General features: G+C 32.9%; 1 protein-coding gene and 1 non-coding gene across 3 annotated transcripts in view; both read left to right on the top strand.

Moving 5' to 3' along the window:
- Positions 1-20,552, top strand: part of LOC139847584 (uncharacterized) — a 303,574-nt gene that overhangs the window by 54,454 nt on the left and 228,568 nt on the right. The window lies entirely within an intron of this gene.
- Positions 18,423-18,529, top strand: LOC139850779 (small nucleolar RNA R71). Its single transcript, XR_011760160.1, has one exon. It is a non-coding gene; the product is annotated as a small nucleolar RNA R71 (small nucleolar RNA).

Genomic DNA, 20,552 nt, shown 5'->3' with positions numbered 1-20,552 from the left:
CGAGTCACTAAGAGTTGAACTTTACATGGATGGTCTTCCAAAGAGCATCAAACACGGGGTAATGTCATCCAAACCCGCTAATCATCAAGAAGCTTTGAAGATTTCCCGCAAATTGATAGAAACGGTGGACGAAATTGTAGTACCGGCACCAAAAGCCGAGGATAAATCGGGTGGCAACAAAAGGAAATGGGAAGCCACTCAATCAAGTAACTACAACAACAACAACCCCGTCAAGAAACCTTTCACCTCCGACGGCAAGAAAAGTTATGTTGAAAATAAACCTTTTTACAACAAATGCCACAAACATCACTATGGTGAATGTGACAAGCCGTTTTACCACCGGTGCCAAAGAAGTGGTCATTTGGCCCACGATTGTTGAAGTACCGCCCTCGTTGCTCAAAAGGGGCCCAATGCACCAAAATCGGGTGTTTGCTATGAATGTGGCCAACCAGGTCATTATAGGAATGCGTGCCTAAAGAAGAAAGCTAACCCCAATACACGCGGCCGAGCTTTCAACATCAATACCGAGGAAGCCCGAGATGACAATGAACTAGTCACAGGTACGTTTCTTCTCAACAATTCTTATGTATCTTGCTTATTCGATTCGGGTGCTGATAAGAGTTTTGTAACTAAGACTTTGACTCATTCTTTTAGCACTAAACCACTCCCACTAGATACCACTTATACCATTGAAGTGGCCAATGGGAAACTATTGAGTGCCTACAAATTTTATCGGGGATGTACGTTAAACTTAATGGGTAAAGAGTTTAAAATTGACTTGATACTTATAGAACTAGGGAGCTTCGATGTAATAATTGGTATGGATTGGTTAGCCAAAACGAAATCTCACATACTTTGTGATCTTAAAGCGATTCAAATTCCTATCGAGAATGGTGAACCCTTGATTGTCTATGGCGATAAGAGTTGTGGCGATAAGAGTTGTACTGGACTCAACCTCATCTCGTGCCTTAAAGTTGAAAAATACCTTCGTAAAGGTTGTTTCGCGATCCTAGCCCACGTCAAGAAAGTCGAGACCGATGAGAAGCTCATCGACGATGTGCCAATTGTTAGTGAATATTCCGATGTATTTCCCGACGAATTGCCGGGTCTTCCGCCTCATCGACCGGTTGAATTTCAAATCGATCTTATTCCGGGAGCCGCACCCATAGCACGTGCACCGTATAGGCTTGCTCCATCCGAAATGCAAGAATTGCAAAGTCAAATCCAAGAACTACTTGACCGTGGTTTCATCCAACCTAGCCATTCACCATGGGGCGCTTCGATTTTATTCGTTAAGAAGAAAGATGGATCCCTACGAATCTGCATCGATTATCGTGAACTAAACAAATTAACGGTTAAGAACCGATATCCTCTTCCGCGCATCGACGACTTCTTTGATCAACTACAAGGATCACAAGTATATTCAACTCGGGTTATCACCAATTAAGGGTTATCGACGACCTCGTTGACAGTTTTCTATGTGTTTTCTTAGGTCCTTGAACGCTAGGTGATACATGCTTCCGCACATTATTTTTGATACTTGCTTGGATGTCGGGTATACATGCATACGTGGAGTGTCTTTTGACTTAACTTAATTTGTGTTGCATAGGTTTCAGTTGTACTTAAAACATTGTAACATGTTTGGTCGTCGAACTACTTTGTAAACTTTGAAACATCTTTATAATTGAAATGAATGCGACATACTTTTGGTCAAACGTTGTTTTAAAGACTTATGACCACGTAACGGGACCTAAGTAGACGGCGCAGTCAATGACGATTTTGTTGGGTCGCTACAAAGTTGATTCCAAGAATACACAACAAGTTTTATCATGCAACTCATGTAAACATTTAGCATTCATGACTAAAATAAGTGCAATTCATCATTGTAAAGCATGAAATCAAACAAGGTTGAATCTTATGGCATAATCTCAAAGTCATCAAAAGATTGCATAATTTAGCTCATGCAATGAAATGGTAAATCATAAGTAGAATCACAAGCTAAACATGCATTATCATCACTCATTAAGTCTCATTAGGTCAAACATGGTCAACATGAGCCAATTGCAAAAAGTCAACCCTAGTCAAAGTTTAATTCGTGCAAATTTCGGCTAAAACAAAGAGCATTCATAAAATCATGGTAATTCTTCATGTTATAATATAAATATACTGCAAAAAAATACATTATCACTAATCACAAACTCAAAATGGTCAAACCAAGTCAAACCTCAAACTTATAAACCCTAATTTTCAAATTCAAATTATAAAAGCATAAAAGACGGATTCAAAGCAAGATAATCATGGTAACCTAACAATTAAGCATCAACAACATCAATTAACACTCCAATTTGGCTCAAAATCAAAAACCCCCAAATTGGATGAACCCTAGAATTTCAAAGTTGAAATCGATGTAACTAATCATGCAAATCATGTTAATAAACATCAATGTTGAAATGACCCGTCCTAATCCATCTGGATGAAGTCTTCAACAGTTGGTCCCATTGCGAGGTTCTGACCTCTATATGCCATGAACGACTCCATGTAATATGAGCAAATGCACAGCGGAAGATTTTTTTCATACCTGAGAATAAACATGCTTTCAAGTGTCAACCAAAAGGTTGGTGAGTTCATAGGTTTATCATAAAACAATAAAATTCATCATTTTGATAGACCACAATATTTAAATCCTGAATGGTACAAATGGGCCCGAATCCTATACCCACCTGTAATGCACATGCGATATCTTTTAAATACAGTACACCTTTCTTGTGTACGAAATCATTTTTCATAAATCTTAGTAACCGTACACATATCTCGTGCACAAAACTAATACACATAACCTGTGTATAAAAAAATCATTCTCTCGATATATAACATTCACATCAATTGGTGGTAATTATCATGTCCACATAATTCAATGGTGGCAATTATCATGTCCACATAATTCAATGGTGGCAATTATCATGTCCACATAATTCAATGGTGGCAATTATCATGTCCACATAATTCAATGGTAACCCGCAGAACTTCTGTCTGCATAATAATTCATTCGAGGAATGTTTTGCTTGTGTCTATCTCGTCAAACATTTATAAAAAAGCATTTCATGTATTCGCAGTTCAAAATATATTTCAAAGGCATTTAATAAAGCAGTTGTAAAAACAGCGCATGTATTCTCAGTCCCAAAAATGTAAAGAGTAAAAGGGAGCAAATGAAACTCACGCATATAAATATTGTAAAACAGTTAATAAAGCATTTGCATGTATTCTCAGCCCAAAAATGTAATGATGTTAAAAGGGAGCAAATGAAACTCACCATACTGTATTTTGTAGTAAAAATACATATGACGTCATTTAACAAGTGTAGTGTTGACCTCGGATTCACGAACCTATATTATTCATATATTTATTAAAACATATACTTGTAATCGAACAAGTTTAGATATTATTATTAAATGTTATTTCAGTAACTTGTATGTTTCATTGGTAATTATATTAAATATATTTATTTTATATACTTTAGATAAGTAATTAGTATTTATTATGAAAATATGAATGTTATTATGCGATATGATTTAAATACATTCTTATGTAGCTATTTATTTGGTAAAATAATATAAATAATAATAAATAAAAATTTATATCTTTTTATGATAATAATAATAATACTAAAAGTAATTAGATTTAGTAATGATACTGCTATTAATAGTTTTGATAATATTACTAGTAATAAAAGTAATGTTAGTAATAATAATAATTTTAATGAAAAGATAATAATGATAATAATATTGATTATAGTAATAATTTTATTTCTAATATTGGTAATAATAGTAATTACTTAACAACAATCAATAAATAATAATAATAATAATAATAATAATAATAATAATAATAATAATAATAATAATAATAATAATAATAATAATAATAATAAATAAATAAATAAAAATAATGAAATAATAATATTAAGAGTTTTTGTAATAACTACCTCAAAGGAGTAGCCCTTAAACAAAAATGCCCAAGTCCGGGTTTGAAGCCGCGACGTCCCGCTAACCCAAAAACTTCTAACCATCTGAGCTAGTTTGTTTTTCCAATTTAATTCTCTAACCCAAAACTATATAGCTGGTGTTTCTGTTTCACTTCTTCTTCTTACAAAATTAATATCATACTTAATCTCTTCATCATCATTTAAATCCTTCGTGTATTATCAAACTCATGATTTTTTTTTCTCCTCCCATCTATCGTCACCTCATAACATCTCATCTATCGATTTACATCGACACTTCGCTATTAAAAAAATCATAACATCATGAAATCCTAATCACGTCATCGATATTCATATCATTAACTCGTCTAGCGGCCCACCAACAAAAATATCACGATTATATTGAATCAAGTGGTTGGTAATTGGTACAGACAAATGATATTACAACAAACACGTCATTCCAACAACATTCCATCATAATCATGCGTGATTATTTAAAAGAATATATTGAACGTCACTTTTAGTGACCATTCTTGGTCCCTAGCCCACCATTTAATTATTTAACTCCTTGTTTGGGAAATTAAAATAAATCTCGGTTGTAACAATGATCGAATAGCTGTTGTAGTGAATCAAATGAGTTGACAAGGCAAAGAAGGTGGGGTTTGCAGCTCGTAAAAAAAACAGGTTGATCCCAATCAAACCACTTTGTAGAAAACTGAATTTTTATTTTCCTTTATTCAATCAAGTGGGGTTATTTTGTTTTGATAAAAATCGAATGGCAGTGGCAATCAAGGATAAAATGTACGCATGCTCTCTACACTTTATCATCATTCATTTAAAAAATAAAAAATAAAAGAACCGTCCCCCATGGTAGTCTTGGTCAGCCATGAATGTCTACTTTTGGTTCCACAAATAATTGATCAATCACTTTATCATTGTTAAAATGGAGAGTTGAAACAGAAACTGCAGCAGGTTCACGAAAATAATAAGAGAGAAAATAGAGAGAGAGAGAGAGAGAGAGAGAGAGAGAGAGAGAGAGAGAGAGAGAGAGAAGTGAAGGGTTATGGTGATGATGCTTGGCCGTGGTGGTGTTTTGGGTTCACATAGGAAATAGAAGAATAAATACAAAGAGTTGCAGCGATTTTCTTGTTGCTGTGGTGGCCAAGCATGATACAGGGTGGTTTCGTTCGAAGTTTATGATCATATAACTGCAGTTCTCGAAACAAGATGATAGTAATAATGGTGGTTATGGTAGTTATCATGGTGATTTCGGTGTTGGGCAAAATCAGAAACAAGTTGAGGAGTTTGTGATGATTCACGATGATTCAAAGCTAAGAAAACAAAGTGCAGTAGTAGCAACAAGTGTCGAGTGAATTGAGGTTGCACGAGATGATTTGAGTGTGTGATGGTTCATGACTCTAAATGAAAAGAAGAGAATATATTAAATGGGTTGTGGTACTCAGCAGTTAAGCGAATAGTTTATAGTGGTGAGGTAGTATTGGTTGTTAATGGTGGTTCCTCAAAAAAAACAAGAAGAAAAGAGAGATAGAAGATGGTGGATTTGAGTTAGTTATAGAAGAGGTGGTTTCATTGAGTTTCTTTTGATGATTTAAGTATGAAAATAGTTGTATGGGTTCTAATTGACAATGATCGTAAAAGAGTTGAGTGTGTTAATCAATTTTATCAAATAATTCGTTTACTATGAAGTCCCAAAGGTCAACAAAGTAGATACATCAGATACAGAAGAAAAATAAAGAAATAAAAAGGCGTACGATCTTACTAACTGAAATTGTTTCTTGTGATTTTTTGGAATAAACCTGTACTGGTTTTAGACAGAATTCAACATTACCTACAGTATGATAAAGATTGCAAACTGAACCCCTTTCCACATCTGTATTAGCATACGTATAAGGTGTTTATATCTATGTATGTACGGTATATATATTTACATAAATCTGTATATGTATTTAATAACTAAATAACTATATTTATCCATGTAATATATCTGTATCTGTATATATATATATGTATAACTACTATATTTATATCAAATTATTAAATATGTAAAGGGACATACTAATGATACAAATATAAATACTTAATATTAATAATAATAAAACCAATAATAATGATAATAGAAATAATAATGATATTAATATCATAATTATACTAATAAGAATGATGAAAATAATAACTTTAAATAAAATGATAATTTTAGTAATCAAATTAGTGATAATACTTTTGATAAACACATTAATTACAATTATACTTTTACTAATAACAATAACACTAATAATGATAACAATAATATAACTGATAATTGTTAGTAGTAAAAATAATAATAATGACTTTTAATGATATTAATAATAAGAGGTGATAATAATAATGTAATAAATTACCTATATCAGATTACATATTATGTATTATATTTTTAATAGTATTATTAATACTGATATTAATATTAATATTAATATTTATCTTAATGAAATTATTATAACTATTATATCTTATCTTACATATTTAGTTTAAATGTTTAAAGTATATTTTATAAATTTCACATTATTATATATTCTACGTTTTGTATACATACATATTTATTTACAAACAACTGTTCGTGAATCGTCGGAGATTGTCAAAGGTTAAATGAATACATGCACACAATTCAAAGTTTTTTTTTTGAGACTTCAACATTATAGACTTTGCTTATCGTGTCAAAATCATATAAGATTAAGTTTAAATTTGGTCAGAAATTCCCGGGTCATCACAGTACCTACCCGTTAAAGAAATTTCGTCCCGAAATTTGAGTGAGGTCATCATGGCTAACAATAAATATGTTTTCCTGACGAATATGAGCTGATAAATAGAGTTTTATCATTATTGAATAATACAGATAAAATCATTCGATTATTCGAAGAGCACGAATGAAGCTATCACTAAATAGTGAAATGAGAAAGACAAGTTTCATCATAACTTTTGACTAGTCATGGTTGAATTTAGGAAAATAAGGTTCGTCTTAACTTTTGACGTTGTCTCGATTGAATTCCGAAATTCAAGGGATTTAAAAGAAAATCTTAGAAATCTATAAGATCTGATTCTTCGGGATTTATGGAAATTAAGATCTCTATAAGTAAATGCGATTATCTATCTCGATTGCTTTATCTGGTATTTTCACTATAAATGAACTCCTTTCGTTCCATTATTTTCACCATTCCAATACTTTCTTTCTCGATCCATACTTTCAATGATGGTGAATATGCTTAATCCAACTCTGATTCTCAACCTCATTATGACTATCGCAACAATCATTCTTCTATTCCAATTCCCACCAGAGGAATATGTTTACTTCTACTATTACCTTGAGGTTATAGTGTTTTTCATTCTCCCGTGTATTTATGTTGCTACCTGCATTGATATACACGGTTTGTATTTTATGTGTTTGTGATCGGATTTGTATTTTTCTTTATATTTCGGAGCTCCATGCTCTTGTTTTCTCTTCCCGACTCCAAGTCAAGCGAATAATGATCCAGAATTCATAGGTATGAAGTTTCGAATGATTATAATGTTCTAAGCAGGAAGGAACCTGATAACACGATTTGAGTTTCAAATTTATCAACATCACGGAAGATAGAACCATCAAGAATACATTTTCTTGATATGTTCAGAAGTTGAGTAGAATGATAGAGTTATGTAACATGACACATGATGATGGTATGATCTACTGTGAACCATCATCACGTTTCATTAGAAACTCAGCATGACCTACTGTAATATAATCACGTTGGCCAAGCGTCATTATATTATACTAAACCATGCTTCAATTCCCAACACTTCTCCACCATTCATTCATAATTTATACTTAGATTTTACAGAAGTTTCCAATATAATGGAATACAGAAAACACGAAGAGGTAGATAATTTCGGACAAGAATATTTATGAAAATATCCTCAGAAATATCGAAGATATTTATGATGATATTTTGGAATTTCTAAGTTCGAAGGTTGATGAAGAAAAATTTTCCGCAAAATTTTAACATGACTTCGGAGCAAGATACTCTCTATAGATTTCATCGGAGCCAAAATTACCTGGATTCTTTGAATATAGGGTATGGTCCTTGTATTTGTCATTGGTCTCCTTCGTGGTTAGCTCAATCCGTTTTCCAGTTCCAACTTTTCTGATCTTTTCCAACATACTATACTTTATCATCAAACTTTTGATGATTAGGGTCGTTTACGGTTGTCTACAATTTCTGCTGCTTCATTCAGCTTTTTCAACATTCAGAGTATTGATTTGTAGACTGAGTGCTTTTCAGAATTTCATAATGAAACATCGTAATTCTAAGAGATAAATGTTATACATATAACTGTTGATGTAGATATGCTATGAGTTTCAAAGTACTGATTGATGATTCTCGGTAATTGGTATGGCAGTTCTCGTTACAAGATGCGGATGAGTATATGATAGGGTTTCAACGAATAAATAATATAATGATTTATCATAGAGATTTAAGCCAAGAAGCAACAAGGTTGCTGGTACGTCTGCTGGTAATATGGTGGAATATAAAAGGTTCCCTGGTAACAATAAAAGAGCACGCATATATATCAAGGTTATAATAAGGTTGTTTCGAACGAAAAGTCGATGTTGACTTGTTGGAGCCGTGACAAAATTTGCTACTTTGAAATGGATTTCCAAGTTATTTTGGGTAATAATAACACTAAGAAATTAGCATAGCTACGTTTTAAACATTTACTCAATTGTCGAGAGTTTCTCAGGTGCATAACTATATGCATCAATCTTTTCTTCCGTAGGTAAAGTGCGGTCGATTTATCATTTCAGTTAAGGTGTTTTCAAGAATCATGAAAGGTTTGAACGTAGATTGTAATCGTCAAGATACAAATGAGGTTTAAGATGAAATCAAGTGGCAAACTTGAAGAATTGTTTAGTTTAATATGTTATAATTAATATTTTAATTCATTTTAATTGTCCAATGTTATTAGTCCACAGTTGATAGTTCACAGTTAACAGTCCAATAATTCATATATAGTTTAATTTATAATATTCGAATTAATTAATACGTATCATGACCCGTATACGTCTCAGACTCGATCATAACTCAAAGTATATATATTATTGTAGAATCAACCTCAACCCTATATAGTTAACTCCCGCATTACTGCATATAGAGTGTCTATGGTTATTCCAAATAATATATATATATATATATATATATATATATATATATATATATATATATATATATATGCGTCGATATGATATGTCAAAACCTTGTATACGTGTCCCGATATTTAAAGTGCGTAAAATAAATAACAGAAATTTAATGACAATAAATAAAATTGCGAGAATATAAATGGTGATAAATAAATTGTGATAAATAAAATGTAATCAGTTAGCTAGGAACAGTTAGCTAGAATTTTGTTAGCGTGGATTTTTAACAAAATTTCATATTGTTAATTAGTCTGTTTCTAATCAATTTTTATTGTGTTCATTATTTCTTCATTATACCACTTGTTGGATTCTGATAGATCAAAATCCAAATATCAAATTGAATTTGAATGAAAATAGTTATTCTTTGGTGAACGGATACGTATATAGGTGATTGTAAATAGAATAGTAAATGATCGTTGAATCAAATTCGAAGAATGTACAGTGTAACTTATTAATGTGAAATCTAAATATTCCTCGGGTATTACCTATCCATTAAAATATTTTCACCATTAACAGTTTGTACAAAAGAATTTTTAATTACAATCTTTATGAAAACATATACATATACATTTTCTTCAGATGTAATTAGGGATTAAATGAGTTAATATAATATTAATAATGATTTACCATTAGAATAAGAATATATAATCTCTAAAACATTAGAGATTACATAATCGCTATGTCGAACGAATATAAAATAGATAGAACGATACGTAGTACGATGATTATATTCGAGGTACAGAATGAGATATTGAGGCATGGATTGTTGATGGTACTCGTATTGATGTTGATGGTACTGTTGGTGCCATTGATGTTGTTGAAGCTGGTACGTTTTGCACCATATTTTTCAAGGCTACAACTCGGGCGAGTAGTTCGTTGACTTATTACTCCGGGATGATTGTCTGTAAGAACGGGCGAATGAATAAAGTTTAGAATTTTAGATAAAATATAATCGTGGCGAGATATTCTGGAAATGAGGGTGAAAATGGTGTTTCGGACTGGTTCACCGGTAAGTACTTCGGGTTCTTCGTCAAGAGGTAAATTCGGTTGGTGAAAAGAATCGCCTTCTTCGCGTCTCTATTGATTAAGTCGACTACGAACCCATCAGATGAATTGGGGATGGATGATTGGTTGATTCATTCTGGTGACTCTGCTTTCGGAGCTCGAGTGAAACTCTATGTCGGAATAGCTGTCGGAATAACTATCGGAATAGCTATCGGAATCTAAAGGACTCGAACTGGTTGAGGGATTCATCTCGTACGATCAGATGAAGGATTTTCGATAAGAAATAGAATAGGATGTAGATTAGTACACTACAATACATAATTTACATATGCATATGTAATACTAAAATCCCATAAATTACGAAGGAATCTACGAAAGCTGTCAAGCAAAGTCTACAGGTGCAGCTACGCTAAGATGTGAATTAGCAGATATGCTAAGATATAAATTTTGTCTATACACTAAACATGCAATCAATGCAATAAGATGTGTCTAGACTAAGGATGATAAGCAAGTGATTCCCTAAGAATGATAAGGAGGTAATTTTCGACACAAAATGATAAGCAAAACTTTTGACATGCAGACACGGTCAAAGTCCAGACTCACTAATGCATCTAAACAACTATCAGTTAGACGCACTAATGCAAGACCTGGTTCGCTAAGACCACCGCTCTGATACCAACTGAAATGACCCGTCCTAATCCATCTGGACGAAGTCTTCAACAGTTGGTCCCATTGCGAGGTTCTGACCTCTATATGCCATGAACGACTCCATGTAATATGAGCAAATGCACAGCGGGGGATTTTTTTCATACCTGAGAATAAACATGCTTTCAAGTGTCAACCAAAAGGTTGGTGAGTTCATAGGTTTATCATAAAACAATAAAATTCATCATTTTGATAGACCACAAGATTTAAATCCTGCATGGTACAAATGGGCCCGAATCCTATACCCACCTGTAATGCACATGCGATATCTTTTAAATACAGTACACCTTTCTTGTGTACGAAATCATTTTTCATAAATCTTAGTAACCGTACACATATCTCGTGCACAAAACTAATACACATAACCTGTGTGTAAAAAAAATCATTCTCTCGATATATAACATTCACATCAATTGGTGGTAATTATCATGTCCACATAATTCAATGGTGGCAATTATCATGTCCACATAATTCAATGGTGGCAATTATCATGTCCACATAATTCAATGGTAACCCGCAGAACTTCTGTCTGCATAATAATTCATTCGAGGAATGTTTTGCTTGTGTCTATCTCGTCAAACATTTATAAAAAAGCATTTCATGTATTCGCAGTTCAAAATATATTTCAAAGGCATTTAATAAAGCAGTTGTAAAAATAGCGCATGTATTCTCAGTCCCAAAAATGTAAAGAGTAAAAGGGAGCAAATGAAACTCACGCATATAAATATTGTAAAACTGTTAATAAAGCATTTGCATGTATTCTTAGCCCAAAAATGTAATGATGTAAAAAGGGAGCAAATGAAACTCACCATACTGTATTTTGTAGTAAAAATACATATGACGTCATTTAACAAGTGTAGTGTTGACCTCGGATTCACGAACCTATATTATTCATATATTTATTAAAACATATACTTGTAATCGAACAAGTTTAGATATTATTATTAAATGTTATTTCAGTAACTTGTATGTTTCATTGGTAATTATATTAAATATATTTATTTTATATACTTTAGATAAGTAATTAGTATTTATTATGAAAATATGAATGTTATTATGCGATATGATTTAAATACATTCTTATGTAGCTATTTATTTGGTAAAATAATATCAATAATAATAAATAAAAATTTATATCTTTTTATGATAATAATAATAATACTAAAAGTAATTAGATTTAGTAATGATACTGCTATTAATAGTTTTGATAATATTACTAGTAATAAAAGTAATGTTAGTAATAATAATAATTTTAATGAAAAGATAATAATGATAATAATATTGATTATAGTAATAATTTTATTTCTAATATTGGTAATAATAGTAATTACTTAACAACAATCAATAATAAATAATAATAATAATAATAATAATAATAATAATAATAATAATAATAATAATAATAATAATAATAATAATAATAATAATAATAATAAATAAATAAATAAATAAAAATAATGAAATAATAATATTAAGAGTTTTTGTAATAACTACCTCAAAGGAGTAGCCCTTAAACAAAAATGCCCAAGTCTGGGTTTGAAGCCGCGACGTCCCGCTAACCCGAAAACTTCTAACCATCTGAGCTAGTTTGTTTTTCCAATTTAATTCTCTAACCCAAAACTATATAGCTGGTGTTTCTGTTTCACTTCTTCTTCTTACAAAATTAATATCATACTTAATCTCTTCATCATCATTTAAATCCTTCGTGTATTATCAAACTCATGATTTTTTTTTCTCCTCCCATCTATCGTCACCTCATAACATCTCATCTATCGATTTACATCGACACTTCGCTATTAAAAAAATCATAACATCATGAAATCCTAATCACGTCATCGATATTCATATCATTAACTCGTCTAACGGCCCACCAACAAAAATATCACGATTATATTGAATCAAGTGGTTGGTTATTGGTACAGACAAATGATATTACAACAAACACGTCATTCCAACAACATTCCATCATAATCATGCGTGATTATTTAAAAGAATATATTGAACGTCACTTTTAGTGACCATTCTTGGTCCCTAGCCCACCATTTAATTATTTAACTCCTTGTTTGGGAAATTAAAATAAATCTCGGTTGTAACAATGATCGAATAGCTGTTGTAGTGAATCAAATGAGTTGACAAGGCAAAGAAGGTGGGGTTTGCAGCTCGTAAAAAAAACAGGTTGATCCCAATCAAACCACTTTGTAGAAAACTGAATTTTTATTTTCCTTTATTCAATCAAGTGGGGTTATTTTGTTTTGATAAAAATCGAATGGCAGTGGCAATCAAGGATAAAATGTACGCATGCTCTCTACACTTTATCATCATTCATTTTTAAAAAAAAAAAATAAAAGAACCGTCCCCCATGGTAGTCTTGGTCAGCCATGAATGTCTACTTTTGGTTCCACAAATAATTGATCAATCACTTTATCATTGTTAAAATGGAGAGTTGAAACAGAAACTGCAGCAGGTTCACGAAAATAATAAGAGAGAAAATAGAGAGAGAGAGAGAGAGAGAGAGAGAGAGAGAGAGAGAGAGAGAGAGAGAGAAGTGACGGGTCATGGTGATGATGCTCGGCCGTGGTGGTGTTTTGGGTTCACATAGGAAATAGAAGAATAAATACAAAGAGTTGCAGCGATTTTCTTGTTGCTGTGGTGGCCAAGCATGATACAGGGTGGTTTCGTTCGAAGTTTATGATCATATAACTGCAGTTCTCGAAACAAGATGATAGTAATAATGGTGGTTATGGTAGTTATCATGGTGATTTCGGTGTTGGGCAAAATCAGAAACAAGTTGAGGAGTTTGTGATGATTCACGATGATTCAAAGCTAAGAAAACAAAGTGCAGTAGTAGCAACAAGTTTCGAGTGAATTGAGGTTGCACGAGATGATTTGAGTGTGTGATGGTTCATGACTCTAAATGAAAAGAAGAGAATATATTAAATGGGTTGTGGTACTCAGCAGTTAAGCGAATAGTTTATAGTGGTGAGGTATTAATGGTTGTTAATGGTGGTTCCTCAAAAAAAAACAAGAAGAAAAGAGAGATAGAAGATGGTGGATTTGAGTTAGTTATAGAAGAGGTGGTTTCATTGAGTTTCTTTTGATGATTTAAGTATGAAAATAGTTGTATGGGTTCTAATTGACAATGATCGTAAAAGAGTTGAGTGTGTTAATCAATTTTATCAAATAATTCGTTTACTATGAAGTCCCAAAGGTCAACAAAGTAGATACATCAGATACAGAAGAAAAATAAAGAAATAAAAAGGCGTACGATCTTACTAACTGAAATTGTTTCTTGTGATTTTTTGGAATAAACCTGTACTGGTTTTAGACAGAATTCAACATTACCTACAGTATGATAAAGATTGCAAACTGAACCCCTTTCCACATCTGTATTAGCATACGTATAAGGTGTTTATATCTATGTATGTACGGTATATATATATTTACATAAATCTGTATATGTATTTAATAACTAAATAACTATATTTATCCATGTAATATATCTGTATCTGTATATATATATATGTATAACTACTATATTTATATCAAATTATTAAATATATAAAGGGACATACTAATGATACAAATATAAATACTTAATATTAATAATAATAAAACCAATAATAATGATAATAGAAATAATAATGATATTAATATCATAATTATACTAATAAGAATGATGAAAATAATAACTTTAAATAAAATGATAATTTTAGTAATCAAATTAGTGATAATACTTTTGATAAACACATTAATTACAATTATACTTTTACTAATAACAATAACACTAATAATGATAACAATAATATAACTGATAATTGTTAGTAGTAAAAATAATAATAATGACTTTTAATGATATTAATAATAAGAGGTGATAATAATAATGTAATAAATTACCTGTATCAGATTACATATTATGTATTATTTTTTTAATAGTATTATTAATACTGATATTAATATTAATATTAATATTAATATTTATCTTAATGAAATTATTATAACTATTATATCTTATCTTACATATTTAGTTTAAATGTTTAAAGTATATTTTATAAATTTCACATTATTATATATTCTACGTTTTGTATACATACATATTTATTTACAAACAACTGTTCGTGAATCGTCGGAGATTGTCAAAGGTTAAATGAATACATGCACACAATTCAAAGTTTTTTTTTTGAGACTTCAACATTATAGACTTTGCTTATCGTGTCAAAATCATATAAGATTAAGTTTAAATTTGGTCAGAAATTCCCGGGTCATCACAAATGTAGTCTAGATTCATCAACAATTTGACCATTCACATCATTAATCAAGCATAATCTACGAATTAAGCATAAAGAGAAAATTAGCAAAAATCAACCAAATCATGTTAAAGATTGAATTAAAATGATAGATTCTTACTTTTCCATGTTAGATGATGAAGATTTGCAAGAAAATTGATGAAATTTGAAGTTTTGGGTCGATTAGGGTTAAGATTGCGCAGCTATTAAAGAGAAAATTGGAGTTGGGTGTGAAAAAGAGATGTTTTGGTCGTGTAGATTGCTTAAGTAACCAGGTACAGGAGCGCCGCTTTTGGTACAGGAGCGCAGCTCCTGGTGAAACCAGCAGCATCGCTCTTGAAGAAAAAGCGTCGCTCTAGGCGAATGAAAACGTCGCTTTTGAAACAAAAGCGCCGTTCTTTGCTACTGCCCATTTTTGTTCCAAAACACAGGCTAAAGTGTCGCTCTTGAAACAGAAGCGTATCTCTTGATGGTGAAAAGCTTCGCTTCTAGGACAAAAGCGCCGCTTTTGTACCTGATTGCAGTTTTTCTAATTTAAAGTCCATTTTGACCCATTCACAAACTATTTTTGGTGTTTTACAGTTTACCCATATGCATGCAATACAAAAACATAAAAATGCAACTAAGAAAGGAATATCATATAATTCTAAACAAAATGCAACTAAAAGAAGAACTATATACACAATTGTGGAAAGATTTTAACGAGTCTATCTCCCGACTCCCATCCCCTTAAGATTTCAACTAACTCCGGGGCGGTAAACTTACCCTCCCTTTGAGCTAAGGGCCACATGATCATTACCACCACCACTTAACATTGATATCAACCAATCATTCGTTACTTTGGTTTCATTGATTAACTCCTTAAGTTTGACTTTCTCACGTTTTGACAAGTTTGACACTAGGCGTTTTCTCAAGTGTTCATCCTTTTTGGATGAAGCCCGATGCACCCGCCCAAATAATTTTCTCATAGACTTATCAACAATGTCGTTTTGATCTTTAGGTTTACCTTGAATTCCCTTGGTCAATCCTCCACCATCTTTTGTTGGTGAACCAACTTGCTTTGTGCATGTGATGCATTGCACACTAGCAACAACTTGTGGTGTGGTCAATGGTATTGATGGTGCTTTAACACATTTTGTTCGTATGCTCATGCATTTTCCTTTGTCCCGAAGAGTCAATTTCTCGATTTTAAAGTAAAAGAAAGAACCCGCGGTTGCTAAGAATGGTCTTCCCAAAACAAGAGGTATAACTGGGTCTTCCTTTATATCAACAATAACAAAGTCAATGGGAAATTCCATGTCCCCTACCTTAACAATTAAGTCTTCGGCGATCCCCACACTAGAGTTAATTGATTGATCAATTAATTTAACTCCCATTGTAGTGGGTGAAAGGTCACTTAGGCCTAACCTTATATAAATGGAGTAGGGTATGAAGTTGATACTCGCCCCCCGAGTCGGCTAAAGATGTAAGAATCTCCGACCCGTTTATATTACATGGTATAAGGAAAGGTCCGAGATCACCCGTTTTCGGTGGTAGGTTACATTTCTTCAAAATACCATCACACTCTTTTTTCAAGAAAGCGGTGGATGCTTGCTCAACATCTCCCTTTTTGGCCATGAGTGTCTTCAAAAATTTCCCGTAGTTGGGCATATTCTCAAGCACCTCCGCCAACGGGAGTTTAACATAAATATTTTCATTGTCGGTTAAAGTTGACTTACAATCCACATCCTTTAGATGTGTAGGAGGTAATGATTGAGGATGGGAGATCGGTGTTTCACTTTTCTCCTTGGTTGATGTAGCAAGAACCTCGACCTTGTTCTTTTGCTCCTTTGTATTCAATAAAGTTTTAATATTTAACTATTTTTCAACATTTCCCATCTTAATTCGCTCAAATTCACCCTTTAATTCCTTGCATGTCGACTCGGTAGCCTCCATGGACATTACACTTTTAACTTGATAGGGAATGAATGTTGCTTCGTCTGAATCCTCCGAAAACTTGAATACCACATAATCTATACTATCAATATCTAACGATTCATCGAAATCAACTTTTATCCTTCAACGTCAAATGCAAAAACTTGAGGATATTCGTGTTGCTCCCCTTCGGTTGAATCAATAGAGTTCACTTGAGCATAAGTATTGTTGGGATTTGATGAACTCGCTTGATTTGGGTTCGGGTTGGTGGTGTTGTTCTCAATTGGAATAACTCTCGTATTGTTTTGGTGGTTTTGTTAGTTGTGTTGGGGTTGTTGGTTGTTTCGGTTGATGTAATTATTATTTGGGTTAACTTGAGTGTTTGAAGGCAAAGTTCCTTGTGCTCTTTCGGCAACTTGATTTGAAAGTCTTCCAACGGCACTCTCAAGGTTTTGGAATGAGGCTTGTTGTTTCCGTATATGTTGCTTCAAAAGTTCATTTTCTTTTGTTAGGAAAGCTTCGGTTGATTCTACTTTCTTGATGTAGTTTTGCATAATTTCTTCCAAGCTCTTCGTGGGTTGGGATTGTTGAATGTTTTGTTGAAGTTGTTGATTGTAACCTTGGTTATTTTGTGCTTGGCTATAACCTTGGTTGTTTTGATAATTCGAATTGGCTTGGTTGTTATAAGGTTGGTTGTTGTAAGGTTGTTGGTTTTGGTATTGAAAGTTGTTGTTCCGGTTTTGGTTGTAGTTGTTGTTATAACCCTGGTTTGGATTTTGGTTTGTGAATCCGGGTGGTGTATTGGTTTGGTTGTTGAATGACACTTGTTTTTGATTAGGATTGTAGTAGCTTTGCTTCGATGTTCCTCCCTGTTGATAGTTTTGATTACTCACATAGTTCACATGAGCATCCGAATTCATGGGAATATCATCGAGATCAATATTATTGCATTGAGTAATTTGAGGACAATTCTTAGTGAGATGTGGACCCTCGCATCGTTGACAACCTACTTGCATTGCAACTACCATTTATTGAACCTTTCTCAACTCTTTCCCAAATGTTTGAAATTGATTGTTCAAGCTTGCAAGCGTCACTTGCCCATTATCACTCTCTATTTGTGCTACACTTTTTCTTGTCAAATCTCGTGGTGAAGGTTCCCATTCATATGTGTTGACCGAGATATCTTCAAACAAAACTTCGACCGCATTTGGTGATTTGTACATAAATACCCCACCAGATGAAGAATCAAGATATTGCTTCGTTAAAGTATTACAACCCCGATAAAAATGTATTGATGTACTCCTTCTTCATCAAACCATGCGGCGAGCAAGCTATTAGTAGCTTCTTGAATCATACCCATACATCATACAAACTCTCATCCCCCCGTTGGGTGAACCCATTAATCTCCATTCTAAGTCGCTCTACTTTTGACGGTGGAAAGAAGTGATTGATAAATTCGTTGTTTAATTCTTGAAAAGACCTTATGGAATCGGATGGCAAACTTCTCATCTAAGCTTTTGCGTCTCCTTGAAGTGTAAAGGGGAATGCCCTTAATTTAAAAGCGTCGTCGGTGATGTTTTTGGTTTTGTAAATATCACAAAGATCACTAAAGTGTTGAATGTGTTCAAACGGATTCTCATCTATCAACCCATGAAAGTATGTATCATTGATCAACGTGAAAAAGTTACCATCGATCTTCCGATTATCCGCAACGTTGGTGCAACCAATCTAACGTTCCACATTGGTGTGTCATTTGGATCATTTAATAACTCTTGATTAACCGGAGGACCATTAGAATTGCCCTCTTCATTGAGAATCGGTTGACCATTAGGATCCATGTCTTCTAAACAAAATGGAAAAGCTTCAAAATTCTTTCTTAATACCCTTGCTTCTCTACGATTATAAACCCCGTGCACGTGTTTTTTCGGATCGGTGAAAGGATGTGTGAACTCTTGATCCTTGTAAGACCTTGTTTTCATACACCAAAGGCACCTATCCTTCAATCACAACACAAACACAAGCAGTTTTTCCAAACAAAAATAATATATAAAATGCGAAAACTAACTTCCGTAAGGGTAAACCCTTACGAAAGGACCGAACAATCAAAAGTTCAAACCAAATACCTAACTAGGCTAACCGCTCCCCGGCAGCGGCGCCAATAAAGTATGATGGCGTGTGATGTTATGCATAACTTTTACCCTCTAAATTTATATATGATTAAAACACTAACAAATAAGCACACACAACTAACGAGCACTTAGAACCCGGTTATTATAGCACTTCAATGTAAGTATTCTTATTAAGTTCGTCCCAAGGGAGTGGTACAAGTCAAGTATTTGAAACTATCGATTGTCCTAGAGTTTGTTTGATTGGGGGGTTTCGATTGATAGTAACTAACAACTAAAACTTGTTCAATTAAACAAACTTAAACTAAACGAGTAAACTAGTAGCAAGAAACAAGTAGCAAAGTATTAAGACTTAAATCAAATTAACTAAGAAGTGTTCACTTATCTAATTCTCTCTATGCTTGGCTTGCCCCGTTTTGCCTATTTTGCTATCTTATTAGTTGTTGAACTATTAAATGTTTAGAATCACTTCCAAACCTTAAATCAAATGACACTCCGCGAATTCACATAAGCATTGTATCCTAAGATTGAGTTAAGCATGATGTGTTCATTAAGATTGAGCTTGGGTTGAAATCACTTAAAACCTCCAACTATTGAAATCACTTAAGATAATCGGCACTACTATGTTGACTAAAGGCCAATTAAAAACCAACCTAGATCAAGAACACAATCACTTGAAATTCCCTAGCTAGTTGTCTAGATCACCAAAGGTGTTGAAGCACACATTGATTCACTTCTCAAATCACTAAGAGAGCTACTCAACATATGTAATCAAAGTAAAGCCTAAAACAAATTCATAGCAATGGTCTTTAGCTAATTCAACAACACATGATCATGTAATTCATTCAAACAATAATATTCAATTGATTTGGGGCAAACACTAGCATTAGAGATTCATAGATAAGCAAACACAAAGGATTTAGCCAATCATGGCTAAGATCAAACTAATAATAAGCAAAGAAACATAAACAATCATCAACTTCAAGTTATTACAAGTAATCAATGTAGAATATATAAAGTAAAGTGAAGATTACAATCCAAAAGGTAAAGAAGATGAAGATCTAAGCTAAACAATGATGGATCTTGAGCAAACTTCCTTGAATCCTCCCTTAAACACTAATGGATGATGAAATTAGGGTTTTGTATGTGAAATTCGGACCCTAAGAAGATGCTCTCTAAAGATGCATATCAAAAATGACCTAATCCCGTTCCTTTTACGGGGCTGAAAATCTGGGCTGAAACAGCGACAGGCGCGCCGCTTCTGGTTCAGGAGCGGCGCTTTTGGCTTTAATGAAGAATGGCGCTTTTGGCTCAAA

Source organism: Rutidosis leptorrhynchoides, chromosome 5 (genome assembly GCF_046630445.1).
Source record: "Rutidosis leptorrhynchoides isolate AG116_Rl617_1_P2 chromosome 5, CSIRO_AGI_Rlap_v1, whole genome shotgun sequence".
Lineage (NCBI taxonomy): Eukaryota > Viridiplantae > Streptophyta > Magnoliopsida > Asterales > Asteraceae > Rutidosis > Rutidosis leptorrhynchoides.
The sequence above is the reverse complement of the archived record's forward strand: the minus strand, read 5'-3'. Positions and strand labels throughout refer to the sequence as shown.